This window comes from Chionomys nivalis, chromosome 23 (assembly GCF_950005125.1).
Source record: "Chionomys nivalis chromosome 23, mChiNiv1.1, whole genome shotgun sequence".
Classification (NCBI taxonomy): Eukaryota; Metazoa; Chordata; class Mammalia; order Rodentia; family Cricetidae; genus Chionomys; species Chionomys nivalis.
In genome coordinates, this window is record NC_080108.1 from 25,214,108 (window position 1) to 25,229,349 (window position 15,242).

General features: G+C 35.2%; 1 protein-coding gene across 5 annotated transcripts in view; it reads left to right on the forward strand.

Annotated features, from left to right (window-relative positions):
• Mef2a (myocyte enhancer factor 2A) overlaps positions 1 to 15,242 on the forward strand; it is a 122,635-nt gene that overhangs the window by 11,834 nt on the left and 95,559 nt on the right. For all 5 annotated transcript variants that reach the window (XM_057756538.1, XM_057756535.1, XM_057756537.1 and 2 more), the window contains exon 2: positions 14,406 to 14,455. The gene's annotated coding sequence lies outside the window, so the exon portion shown is untranslated. The remainder of the gene's footprint in view (positions 1 to 14,405; positions 14,456 to 15,242) is intronic.

Here is a 15,242-nt window from a genome sequence, read left to right on the forward strand (position 1 = left end):
CTGTATTTTCAGCTTTGCCTTCTAAAGTGAAAACAAAACACCCTTTCCAATAAAGACATTTCCCCCCCAAACAAAGCAGATTATTTAATGCTCCAGACATTAAACATGACTACCCAGTAGTAACTAAATTGCTTCAGCTATTAAAACTGATATTAAGTAGTGGCTAAAAATTGTGAAACATCAAATTTACAAATGATTGGGGTAAATGTTTTATATATTTACATGTGTATAATTTATGCACAATAATAAAAAAGAGACCATGACTCTGAGAGGAGAGGGAATACATGGAAAGGGCTAAAGGGAGGGGAAATGAGAGATGTTGAAGGGAGAAAAGAGAAGTGGGGGAAATGATGTATTTATATTTTAATTAAAATTTTAAAATGAGGCGAATAATGTAATGGATCAGTGGACATCTTAGTATTGTCCTAATCATTATTTATAGTCTGTATTTTTAACTTGGACTTTTAAAATGACATATATATTACCAGGTAGTACATGATATTGAACTCTGCAATACTCATTTATGTTCCACAAGTCATTCTGTGCGTATATATTTTATTCTTTCTAGTACAACATATTGGATGTTAATTGGAACAAAGTGATGGGGTGCTGTGCCATTGATACATCATTTTGAATTATCATAGGAATTTTCTTAGTTTACTTAGTCTTTGTATAAATTGGACCAATGTATGTATTTTTTTAAAAGTTCTTCACAGCAATAGACAACTTTGATTGACTGTGAAATATAGTTAGGGGGGATAAAACATGAAAAAAATAGTGTAGAATGCTTGTGTAAAATAAGTTCTGAAGCTTCCTTTAATGTTGGACGTCTTCTAAAACTATAGTTTATAGTGTAACTATTGAAACCAGGGACACAATCATGATATGGTACCATTAAACTGTTTTATCAATTTGTCTATTAAGAACTCTTTTCTGTTCTAGGATCCTTGTGTCTCTTTAGTCTCCTTAAGTCTCTTATCTTCAGTCTTTCCTTGTCCTTAAAGATGCTCTTAAGGAGTTCTGTCATTATTTTGTATATTGCCCTGCTGTGTAGATTTCACTGATGCTTCCCTCATGTTTGGGATTTGGCATTTTTAGCAATAGTCATTGAAGTAACAGTTGTATTCCATTAGGAGGTATGTTTTGAGTCCGGAGTATATAATGTCAGTGTCCTATTACTGATATTATCTGTTCACTTAATTAGGATGGTGTTTGCTGTCTTCTCTGTGAGGGATGTTTTCTCTTTATAATTGATATATTGAAGATATATCAGGAAGATATATTGAGGCTCTGCTAATTTCCAGTGTCTCTTCACACTCTCATCCATTCATTTTTACATCTATCACTGAGAATATTTACCTATTGCTAATTTTGTAGTTTCTTTCTACCATAATTATTTATTCATTGATAACTGATGAAGAGTGTTCCTTTTCATTCACTTACATTTGATTCATTATTATCAGTGCAGACTCAAAGATGCCCATGTTATTTTATAGATGTTAATCTGGTGTTGTAGATCATGTTGCTCAGATTGTTCTAGTTTGACCACTGAAAAGCTTCTCCCTTTCTCCTGTGTTCTTCTGACATAACGTGTATTCTTTCTGAACACTCTCTTACAAGAAACTCCAGGTTGTCTAGCTCTCCATCTCAACCCTACAATCATTTTTAGAGATACTTGGCTTCCTGTTTTGGAGGATGGTATTTAAAAACCCACGTCTGGATACTGATGTGTTCGTTGCTACAGTGAGATTTACTTATTTTCTTCGTCCCTCCTCCCTTCCTTCTTCTCTCCCTTCTTTCTTCAGTAGATGGTGCTAAAACCATGTGTTGTACTGACTCACATGTACACACACAGTTTTGTACACAGCACATGTGTTCCTATTAGAGAACCATATAGGTTCATAGATCAGTGAGGTTAGGGAAACAAGCTCAGAAACTTTGCCAGTGACACAGGAAAAGAAAGGGTGAGTAAATAATGTAATTTCAGCCATGTTCAGTTAAGTAATACATAAGTACGTAAAATGTGGCACCTTACAATGGAAACCATTTGCTCATATGAATGAATGTCTCGAGTATTCTGGCTTGTGAGTTATTTTGAAGCGGTAGGAGAATCACAGAAATCAAGTGAAACAACACTAGATATGGATGCATGCATGCGTCTAATAAGATGTGGGGTGAGCTGTTTTTACTCTGTTGAGTCAATTCTCCCTTTTATATCTTGCTATTTGTGCTGCATTTCTGAACTGATTTGTATTTCTTCCTTACTTTCATCTATGATTTAACTATCTCCTTGATTTCTGCATGTATTTTATATATTTTGTTTTTAATTTTAATTGATTTCTAATTCATGGTGACTTTCATATCCTCTAAAGCTTGTTTACATTATCTCAATCCTGTTTAGAATATCGGTCCAATCACTTTTACCTTCTCTGAGGTGATTGTTTTGGGTTGAGAAAGTATTTCCTCTTTGATATATATTTCCTGATTTTTCTGAATTTTATTTTTAAATTTTTCATGTTTTGAGGGACTGTACTGTGTTCATAAGGTGATAATTTCCTCTGCTGATAGTGTGGAACTATTTTGCTGCTTTCAGCAATTATTTTTTATTTTTGTCTGTTTTAATAGCTGGAAAAGGGTTGTATGATCCCAGTTTTATGATTCTTTCTTTCTTGTACAGCCATGATTTTTCCCATTTTTTCTTTTTCTTTATTATACAATTTCCTAAGATACTTTTTTTCTATCTTCATTTTTGGCCTTGTTCCTCTGGGAGTTGTGTACTTGAGAGTATCCTTTTACGTGGCACCTAGACTCTTACATGACTCCTGTTTCTTCATAACTCCAGGGTTTCAGAATTTTTTCCTTTTATGTTCTTTTCTGCCCGGACACTATTCCAGTATTTTCAGATTTAGAATGGCTTTTGTGTTTTTGATGTTCTTTTAGAATGGCCCTCAGGCCCCTTTACTAGTCTCTTTCCTACAAAGCCTTGTATTAGTCCAGTGTGTGACAGCTCCAGAGATCATGTGCAGGGTTTTGAATATACCGCCTTCACTCACAGCCATTCTTCAGTAACAACACTCTATGCCAAGTTATGGTGTATGGTTTTCCTTTCCATTAAAAAAACTAAATGGAATATTTTAGAGTAAGTTATACTATCACTATTGCACTCTGAAATCTCTTATTTCAGGTAGGGAATCCATTGACTTATACTGTCAATTGCTATAAACTTTTTAGTTAGGAAGCGACTTTGGCATTCACCTACTGATGAGCCAGTGAGAGGCTCTAGAATGTTTTGGAGGAGAAATAAACAAATCAAAATTGAATATTCATGCCTTATTCTCACAGCATGTGCATGCTAGCTCTGGATTACTGTGAGATTATTATTATAGATTAGATTATTGTTAGAATCATTATGCTTTTTTTTTCAGGAAAAAACAAGGTTGTTAACTTAAAGGCTTATGTCCATAGTATAAATTGAAAATGCCTTGCTTTTACAAATATGTTTGTTATAGGGCCTACTATATTCAGCCAAGGGTTCCCTATGTTATTTTTTATTCTTATAGCAATCTAGTCTGTGGCATTTTCTGAAAAGGCAACTTCTGATGTTAAATTCTTAAAAATCAAGCTATACTGCTCCTTGCATATCCTTAATGAATAATAATATTTATTATTATTTACTTACTGACTATCCACGTTTTTGGTGAAATGAATCTTGTGCCTATTTTAAATTGGTTTCTTTGTATTTTTATCTAAGAAATCTTCATATTTTCATGATAGCTTGTGCTTGACACATATCTGTAATCCTATGCTCTGGATGCTGAAGTAGATGGATTGCCAATTGAAGGCCAGTTTGGGATACATAGTGAGACCCTGTTTCATAATAAGCAAGAAATTCAAAAAAGAAACTAGAACAGTTTCTGATAAAAAGCCTTTTTGAATTATCTCCATTGTATTATGGATAATTTTTGTTTTATCTTTAGTAATTTCTTTCAAAGAGCATCTTTCAATTTTGGTTAACTTCATCTTTGCCAAGTGTCCATTTAAGGTACCTGGTTTTAGTATTCAAAGCTAGGTCTTTTAGCAGAATTAGGAAAAAATTAAGGTTTGTGAAATATATACCCTTTTAATTTTCATTTCTCCTTACACACACACACACACACACACACTGTACAACCTGCAAGAGTTGGTTCTCTCCTTCCACCTTGTTGATTCCCGGTACTGGACTTGGGTTGTCAGGCTTGATGGCAAAGAGCCTTTATCTGATGCGCCATCTCACTGGCCCCCAGTTAGAATTTTTGCCCTGTGTTTACTATAATTTATTTTGAGTCAATGTTTGTAAATGGCAATTAATGTTATTGTCTGTCTGTTTGTCCAAGTATCATTTGTGCTAAGACTTTTCTTTCCCTGGTACCTCTGTTGAAGATTAGGTGTGTGTGTGTTTCAACTGATTTGTGTGTGTGGGGGGGTGTTTAATTACAAGAGCACAGTATTACATTGTCTTAAAATCAGATAGAATTAGCCCTCTTATTTTTGATTATTCATAAAATTGTTTTAGTGGTTGTGTTTTTGTTTTTTTTTTTTTGTTTGTTTGTTTGTTTTGGTTTTTTCGAGACAGGGTTTCTCTGTGGTTTTGGAGCCTGTCCTGGGACTAGCTCTTGTAGACCAGGCTGGTCTTGAACTCACAGAGATCCGCCTGCCTCTGCCTCCCGAGTGCTGGGATTAAAGGCGTGCGCCACCACTGCCCGGCTGGTTGTGTTGTTTTTAACTCTGAACCAGTAACTGGCAAAAGCGACAGAGGGAGGAAAGATTTGTTTTGGCTCATGGCTTGTGGTCCAGTGGTGTGGAAGATGTAGTGGCCAGATTGACTATTAGCTGTGGTACTAAGAGTATGGGGCTGCTTGCTCACTTCTGGGGAGATAAGGAAGGAGATGATAGGGCAGGAACTGGGGCTATAAGCCTTAAAACCCAACCCTTAGATATCCACTTCCTCCCAGTTAGACCTTGCTTTTCAAATGTTCCAGAGTCTTCTAAAACAGCACCACCAAATGGGGGTCAACAGTTTAAAAACATGTGCCTGTGAGGAACATTCTATATTCAAACCATAGCTTCTGTTTTGTCAGTTTTGAATTGCCTTGTCAGTTGTTTTCATTTTTTGTTTCTGAGCCAAGGTCTCCCTTTGTCACCTTTGCTGACCTTGAACTCACAGAAATGTTGTGATTAAAGGTGTATGCAGTGGATGGTTCTTCCCTCCCAACACATACATACACACTGGGCTTCTTTGTGTAGCCCTGGCTGTTCTGGAACTAATGCTGTAGATCAGGCTGGCATTGGACTCATGGAGATCCACTTGCCTCTGCCTCCCGAGATGAAAGGTGTGTATCACCATTTTCCTGCCGGTGTCAGTTTTTATAAAAATATTTGCTGGAATTTTGATTGCAAAATAGATTGAATCTGTAGGTAATTTGAGCAGACTCTGTGTCATCACAGTATTGAGTATTCAGATAAATGAGCATAGCATCTCCATTTATTTTGGATTTTCTTAGTTTCTTTTAGCATTTCTCAGTGTTCACCATGTTAATCTTGCACATGTGTTATTAATTTGTCTTTACATATGTTTTTGAGGCCAAAATAAAATGACGTTTTAAAATTTTAAATTTTAGGCCTGGAAAGATGGCTCAGAGGTAAAGAGTAGACTATCCAAGTTGAGTTCCTAGCCCCCATACTCAGTGGCTCACAAGCACCTGTAATTCCAGCTCCGGTAGCCTCTGACCTCCTCTGATACTTTTTCTTACATGCACATACATACCTATAGACAGAAACATACATGTTATAAAAATAGTAAAAATAATTCTTAAACAAATTTTGAATTGTGTATTTGGCATTATTGGTATATAAGCAATTAGTTTTGAGTTTGTGTCTTGCTCTTGCAAGACTCTAATTTTAGTCACGTGGTTATAATCGTTTAGCATTTTCTGTGTATGTTGTCATGTTAGGTGTGCACTATTGCAGTGATTAGGACCCCCCTCCCAAATGGTGACTAGAAATGATGAGACTGGGCATCCCTGTTTTGTTGCTAATCTTAAAGACAGAGGTGTCTGTTTCTACCATCAATGATAGTGTAGTTATAGGTGTTCTGTAAGTGCCCTTTCTGGATTGAAGAAGTTACCCCTTCATCCCTAATTTGCTAATTTCCACTCTTTTCTTTATGAGTGTGGATGTTTTATTGTGAATAGATAGCTTTTAATACATTCATTGAAATTAGCTGAATGGATTTCTCCCCCTAGATGTTAACGTAGTGAATTAATTTTTTTTTTTACTACTGAACCAACCTTGTGTCCTTGAGACAAACCTCACTTGTGTTATGTTCCATTTTATATATTGATGGATTTGACCTGCCAGTTATTTTAAAAGAACCTTTGCACTCAGACCTGCATAGGTCTATGGTTCTGGCCTACTTCCTTGGAGGTCCCAGACTTGCGCCGGTACCTGCAGAGGTTCTGGCTCAGGCTTACTTCACAATAACCACAAATAGCATACAATATCTAAGAGTAACTCTAACCAAACAAGTAGAAGACCTGTATGACAAGAACTTTAAATATTTGAAGAAAGAAATTGAATAAGACACCAGAAAATAGAAAGATCTCCCATGTTCTTTAATAGGTAGAATTAACATAGTAAAAATGGCAATCTCACCAAAAGCAATCTACAGATTCAATGCAATGCCCAGCAAAATTCTTCATCATCCTTGAAAGAACAGTACTCAACTTCATATGGAAAACCAAAAAACCCAGGATAGCCAAAACAATCCTGTACAGTGAAGGGACTTCTGGAGGCATCACAATCCCTGACTTCAAACTGTATTACAGAGCTACAGTACTGAAAACAGCCAGGTATTGTCATAAAAACAGGTAGGAGGAACAGTGGAACTGAATCGAAGACCCAGATATCAATACACACACCTATGAACACCTGATTTTGGAAAAGAACCAAAAAATATAACATGGAAAAAAGAAAACATATTTAATAAATGATACTGGCAAAACTGGATATCAGCATGTAGAAGAATGAAAATAGACCCATATCTATCACCATGCACAAAACTCAAGTCCAGATGGATCAAAGACCTTAACATAAAACCAACCACACTGAACCTCATAAAAGAGAAAGTGGGATGAACACTTGAACGCATTGGCACAGGAGATTGCTTCCTAAATATAACCCCAGTAGCACAGACATTGAGAGAATCAATTAATAAATGGGACCTCCTGAAACTGAAAAACTTCTGTAAAGCAAAGGACACGGTCAATAAGACAAAGTGGCAGCCTACAGAATGGGAAAAGATCTTCACCAACCCCACCTCGGACAGCGAACTTATCTCCAAAATACACAAAGAACTCAATAAATTGGTCATCAAAAGAACAAATAATCCAATAAAAAAAATGGAGTACAGACCTAAACAGAGACCTCTCAACAGAGGGATCTAAAATGGCTGAAAGGAACTTAAGGAAATGCTCAACATCCATAGTCATCAGAGAAAGGCAAATCAAAACAATTCTGAGATTCTATTTTACACCTGTAAGAATGGCCAAGATCAAAAACATTGATGACAACTTATGCTGGTGGAAGTGCAAACTGGTACAGCCGCTTTGGATATCCGTGTGGCGATTTCCCAAAAAATTAAGAAACAACCTTCCTGAAGACCCAGCAATACCACTTTTGGGTATATACTCAAAGGATGCTCAATCATACCACAAGGACATGTGCTCAACTATGCTCATAACAGCATTGTTTGTCATAGCCAGAACTTGGAAACAACCTAATTGCCCTTCAACCAAAGAATGGATAAGGAAAATGCAGTACACAATGGAGTACTACACAGCCATAAAAAATAACATCTTGAAATTTGTAGGCAAATGGATGGAGATAGAAAACATCATTTGTGTGAGGTAACCAAGACCGAGAAAGACAATTATCATATGTACTCACTCATAAGTGGTTTTTATTTATTTATTTTTTTAGAATAAAGAGGTTTTATTTTTTTATTTTATTTTATATCATTTTATTTATTTATTTATTTATTTGGTGTTTGGAGACAAGGTGTCTCTCTGTAGCTTTGGAGCATAAGTGGTTTTTAAACATAAAGCAAAGAAAACCAGCCCACAAATCACAGTCCCAGAGAACCTAGATAACAATGAGGACCCTAGATACATGGATCTAATCTATGAGGGAAGTAAAAAAAAAAAAGACAAGATCTCCTGAGTAAATTGGGAGCATGGGGACCATGGGAGAGGGTTGAAGGGGAGGGGAGCAGAGAAAAATATAGAGCTCAACAAAATCAATTAAAAAATAGGAATTTTTTTTAAAAAAGAACCTTTACATATACATACACACATATCAATAATTATTACTATATAGCTTCTTTTCCTTCTGTCTCTCTGCTTCATTTTTCTATGAGGATATTTATGCTGATCTTCACCATATTAAGGATCTATTTCCTATTTCTTTCCTAAGAGAGATTTTATAAGACTAGCATTAAAATGGTTAGATGTTTAAAGATTTCATGAATGAATTTACTGGGCCTGTTTGAACCTGGAATTTTCTCTGAGGTGAAAGCCTTTTGATTATGATTTCAATTTTTATTAGACCTGAGGTTATTAATATAGTTTGTTTGGTGTCTACTGTGATAATCTATGTTTCAAGAAATTTTCTCTACTTCTTTTAAATTGTCAAATTTATTGATACCAATAATTGTTCCTAATATACTTTTCATGTTTGAAGAATTTGTAGCAATATGCTTTTCAAAAAAAATTCTAATAGTAGTTTGTCTCTTTTTTTCTTACTAATTACTCTAGATAGGAGTTTTCAAAGAACCAGTCACCTTTTTACTCTGATGTGTATTTGTCTTCGTGTAGTCAGTGGTTTCAACATACCATTCCTTTACTTCTGATCTAAGTTTAATACCTTGTTTTTCTTAGCATATGGTGAGAACTCTGAATACTAATGGCAAACCTTTTTTTCTTTTCTAACATTAGCACTCAGGAGTTACAAATTTCCAAGTGTCTTTAGCTTTACTTTGTAATCGGATAGTTTAGTTATCTCTTAATTTTTTTCTTTAGGATTCTTTGACTTATATGCTTATAAATATTTGGAAAATTCCAAGTGACTTTTTATTATTAATTTTATTTTTTTGTGTGTGTTCAGAAGACATTTTCTGTAGGAGTTCAGTCCTTCCAAATTTACAGTTGTATGTATGTTTGTGTTGAATGTATCAGGAAACATATGTTCTTGAATACTTCCTTTTTTTAAACATGGTTGATTGTAGTGTTCAATTAATCTTAAGTTGGATGATAACATTATTCATGGGTTAGATGTCTTTACTGAGTTTTCTAACTACTAATGTACTGTTGTTAAGAATTTTGAATCTTGAAGTATAATTGATTTATCTACATCTTGTTTGATTCTGTAACGCTTGCTTCATGTATGTTGAAACTCTTATTGACTGCATAATCATTTATAATTACCCAGGATAGGCTCCAAAGCTACAGAGAAACCTTGTCTTGAAAAACCAAAAAAAAAAAAAAAAAAAAGAAAAAAGCTGATACTAATACTAATATAAAGTAATATAAAATGTCATTTTATTCCTGGTATCAGTACATCTCCTGAAATCTCCTTCTCCAGTGGAAACCACGTGGATGACCTAATTAAATTCTTTTCTGATAATCTATCTCATACACTGCAGGCTCAGTCCTATTTAAGCCCCAGTTTAGATGCTTACTTCAAGTTCCAGATTATGTTTTTATTTCTGAACAACTCCCTAAAAGCATGGGTTATCAAAGCATCATCACAGGTTTGATTTATTTGCTGGAGCAGCCCACAGAACTCAGGGGTACTTTTGTTGTTGTTGTTGGCCTGTTGTACATGTGAATATTTTTTATATGAAAAGCTTTGGCTCAAGTATTTCTGATTTTAGACTTTTGAAACTTTCATAATACTTGTATGAATGTAAGTCAGTATCTTAGGGAAGGAGATGTGGTTTGAACATAGAAGTCAGTGATGTTTGATACATACCTTACATAGCTGGAAGGTAATTTTATGTGCAATATTTTGAGTATACCAGTGTTATCACTTTAGCCTGTTATGCGAAGACTAGGTATGGAATTTTTGCTTCTAGAGTCATATCAGTGCTCAAAATACTTGTGGTTTTGAATATTTGAATTGAGTGCTAGTCTGTGATGGGTATTATGAAGAATACTGTAGAGAATACAGATAAACTGCCAGAGAGAGAAGATGCAGAGGGCACGGTATGTGGATAGGTATAGGGAACTCTCTGGTCCTGCTATCCTCCAGACCCCTAGTGTAACTATTTCCACCAAAAACTGCCCTTTGGGGTTTTTGAGGGAAGCACGATTAATAAAAACTCAGAGACAGATATTGGGGTTCAACCTGAAGATCAGAAAAGCAAAGCAGCCAGCCGCTGGCTCTTGCTTCTACCTCAGTCTGAAATGGTGATCCTGCCTCCAAGAATCTCAGACTGAGACTGAGACCTGTCTCCTCCTGTTTTATCATCTCTAGTTCTGGGATTAAGGGCATGCACCACTACTGCCTGGTTTCTCTGGCAAGCTACTATGGCTACTGAGATTAAAGGGCATGTCATGGTTGCCTTGTCTATAAGGCTGACCAATGTGGTTGTTTTACTTTTCTGATCTTCAGGCAAGCTTTATTAAAATACAGATGAAATACTACTACACTTAGGTATGATTTATTGCATTTTTAGCTGATGGTGACCAACTCATCCTTTATCCTTTTTCTATTCAGTTGTTGATAAGATGGGAGAAAATCAAGTTGGAATATATTTTAAGATTATTTAAATCATGATTCGGACTTATTTGGGGGACCAATCACATCTGGAAGCTATCTTAGGACTCCTCCCTTCCCCCCAGTGACCAACCATCTCATTATCATAAAAAGATCATTATCACTCTAGCTTAGTGGTTCTCAACCTTCCTAATGCTGTGGCCTTTTAATTCAGTTCCTCATGTTGTGACCCCCAACCATAAAATTATGTTGTTGCTACTTCATAACTAATTTTGCTGCTGTTACGAATCGCAATGTCAACATTTGATATACAGGGTATCTGATATGTGATCCTTGTGAAAGTTGAGAACCACTGCTCTAGAGAGTCTAAGAAGAGAAATTTTGGGCTAAACATTGGGAACAAAGAACAGAGATCATATTTATTTCTTAGTATATCATGGTGTCATTCCTTTTCATGTTATTAGCCTATGTTATCTTGTATAACTTAAAAGCTCTCACTTGCTTATTCAGCTAAGGCATTAACTATGATGTGGTTAGCAGATGGAGACTGCATTTTCATTTCCTTGCTGCCCAGACTTGAGTAATCACACAGAAACTATTAATTACAACATTGTTTGGCCAATGGTTCAGGCATATTTCTAACCAGCTCTTACATTTTAAATTAACCCATTTCTATTAGTCTGTGTATTGCCACATGGCTGTGTCCTTACATCATTTTCTACATGTCTTGTTTCCTCAGCGGCTAGCTGGCTGTCTTCTCCCTGACTTCGCCTACTCTCTTTATGTATCTCTGTTTGGATTTCCTGCCAGGCTTAAACAGCTTTATTTATCAACCAATAAAAGCAACACATATACATGACATCCCACATCAGTGGTTTTACATGGCAGTTGGAATTGTCCCTATATGTTCACCTGGCTTCACCACTTTACTAGTTGTATGACAGTTGCTGGGGGCTGCCTGGTTGTTCCTGGCTGCTTAGCCCCAAAATAATCACACAGAAACTGTATTCATTAAATCACTGCTTTGCCCATTAGCTCTAGCTTCTTATTGGCTAATTCTTATATTAATTTAACCATTTCTATTAATCTGTATATTACCACGTGGCAGTGGCTTACCAGCAAAGATTCAGCATATCTGACTTTGGCGGCTCAATGGCATCTCACTCTTGGCCTTCCTTCTCCCAGCATTCAGTCCCGTCCTCCCCCCCCCCCCAACCTAAGTTCTACCTTATCCAGGCCAAGGTAGTTTCTTTATTCATTTTTGGTAATCACAGGACACAGAGGGGACTCCCACGTCAGTATGACTTTAGAAGTTGGGTTTTTTTTGTTTTTTTTTTTTTTTCGAGACAGGGTTTCTCTGTAGCTTTGAAGCCTGTTCTGAAACTAGCTCTTGTAGACCAGGTTGGCCTTGAGCTCACAGAGGTCCGCCTGCCTCTGCCTCCCAAGTGCTGGGATTGAAGCCGTGCGCCACCACTTCCCAGCTAGAAGTTGCTTCATTATTATTTCATTTCCTCTTGAGGATAAAAAATAGGACAGTGATGAATTTTTGGACTTTTATCAGTTAATATATAACTGTTTCATTGTAACACGACATTGTCGTGTTATATTAGGCATTCCCTGAACATCTTCTCTGTAATTTCAGTTCCCTCCCTGTTAATCATTTCTTATCAGTGGTTTTCTGTTAACCTGCCACATTTATTTCTTAGGATTTAAGGTGAGAAAGGTGAGAATATATCATTAGAACTTAGAAAATGTGTGGAATATATTATAATCTCAGTAAATAAATTCTGGATGTTTTGAATTATGTGCCAGATATTGACTAGCTGCTGAAGACATAAAAATGGGTTGTGTACATAGATCTTTTAAAATGCCTATCAGTAGTCAGGTGGTGTTGTTGCATGCCTTTAATCCCAGCATTCAGAAGGCAGAGGCAGGTGGATCTCTGTGAGGCCAGCCTGGTCTACAACAGAGAGTTCCAGGACAGCCAGAAGACTTACACAGAGAATCCTTGTCTTGAAAAACCAAAACCAAACCAAACCAAAAAAGAAAAACCATATCAGTATAACAGTATAATAAGCTTATGCTTACAAAACTGTGATATTTTTACTCATTTGAAGTGATGATAATTGTGATGGTTTTTTTTCCTGGGGATGGCCTAGCTGATGGTATCATTGATCTGAACATTTATTAGGTAAATGGATACTAGAGGGAAATAGGGCTAGCAGTTACGGAAAGTGCAGGCTATCTTATTCTCAGCTAGATGAGGCAGTGAGTTTGGGGGTCAGTTAGATATTTTAGTGTGTTTCATTATAGATCATTATAAAAAATATGAAAACTTGGTTCTCAATGTTATCTTCTGAAATTATTTGAGAAGATAAAACATGATGAAGAACAGTTTTTCTATAAATTTGAGGAGCAAAGGTTTATGGACATATGAAGTATATTTTCCATTTAACCAGTTACCTACCTTGAAAGACATTGGTAAACCTTTATCTCCCCTATGACACACAAAACAGATACTAATTTATTTATTTTCTGTATTTTAATAAAATTAGGTTAAAAGCCCAAAATATCATTTTAAAGCAAGCTTCTTTCTACCTTTGCCTAGGAAAAGAGACTTTTTTGTGTGTCTTTTAATCCCGGAGTGTTTAATATTTAATTTGCTAATATAAAAAGATTATTTGGCAGTTTGTGTGATTCATTTAAAGGATGTGCCCCTTTTAGAATAGAAACAAAAACTATGACCTCACAACAAATAAAACGCCTGGGTTAGATTCTTAAAATTTGATTTCTGCGGAAACGTGATGCATTTCATTATTTAAAGTAGATAGACTTGGGAATCATTTGAATTACCTAAGCATACACTTTCTGTATCATTGTGTTAACGCCACTATATGATTTAACTATTTTTTTCCTTTTACCCAAATGACTTGTTACTGTCTCTAGGCAAGGTCAGGACCACAGTGTTAGTTATATATGTGATACATTGTGTGGTTTTTTAATTGAGATAAATTGTTGAAAGTGGTATTTTCATTTTTGTCCGTATGTATTCATTATCTTATTTTTTAAAATTACTTCAGAAGCTAGCCAGTGAAAGTATAGGTATACATCATATATTGGAGCACAGATACATGTTAGTATGATGCAAATCATTGCCTCTCATTCATTTTTTTTAAAAACAAAATATAGCATTTGAATTCTTTTAAACTAGTTTATTATTTTTTATTGCAGTTAATGAGTTCAGTAGGCTGTATACACAGTGCAGTTACTATTGGGGTGCCATCTGATAGAGAATAGGAAGATAGGGCCTAGGAGTTAAGTTTTGAATCACATACGACAATTATTAATGAGCATTTAAGCAATATTTCCTGAAAAAAAATGGGTGTGACATTAGATACACTTTACTGGCTGGCATTTTATTTAAGTAAAACAAATGTCTTTTGGCAGTTGAGCTTTGCATCATCAGTAAATATTTAGGGAGTTAACTACCAAGACTGGTATCGAGTATTTTATAATAATAAAACGTGTTTGATTTTCTAAGAGTCAAGAATAATAACCCAGTTTCCTTTCTTTTTTCTTTTTTCTTCCTTAAGGAATTGCATCTTGTGGAAAAGGAACAAAGAATTTTCTGCAAGGATCAAATGTAAGAGCTTTTGATGTCTAATAAGATATTTTTCCTTGTACCATATTATGAAATGTAACCATAGTGAAATGTTTACTAAAAATCAAGCTATTTTTGTAACCTTGGATGGCAGTAATTTTAGAGTTTATCTTGCGGGATTATGTTAGATCTATTATGGAAATTTGTAATGTCTCATTGGAATGTGTAATATTGAACATATATTGTCAAGTTTTCTTAAATTTTATCTGGCTTTCCTAAGATTACCTTAAACTTTTTATCTAATGTACTTCATGTAAAATGTTAATTAATGTATTAATTTTCATTTGAAAATACTAGTCTTCAGTTCTGTAGTAATAAATAGGAAAAAATAAGGTTAGAGTACATGAAATAAATATCCTAAGAAAATTTTTCAAGTAAAAAAAAAGGAGGTGTCTAGCCATGCCTCAGAAGTGAAGATCAGAGAGAAAAATAGGACACATTTTAGGGGATGTTTAGAGGATTGAGTGTTTTATGTGGCTTTGAAGTTGTTGCCTTCATGAGCCCATGTTTACAGAGTTATTGATTAAGCTATTTTGATTGCATTGGTCTAGGCTAGTGCTTAGAATAAGATAGTAAGATGTGGTCCTTAGATGTTCTCATTAGTAAAACCTCATTTGAATTTCACTTTTTATTTAAGTTAGGAGAAACATAAATTATGCTAATACTAGATTATTTAATAATAAGTAATTTTGAAACATTTAATCAGGGACTGAACTATTGTGGATCAGGGTAGTCACATTAGTTAAGTTTTGGGGGAAGGTTTGTTAAA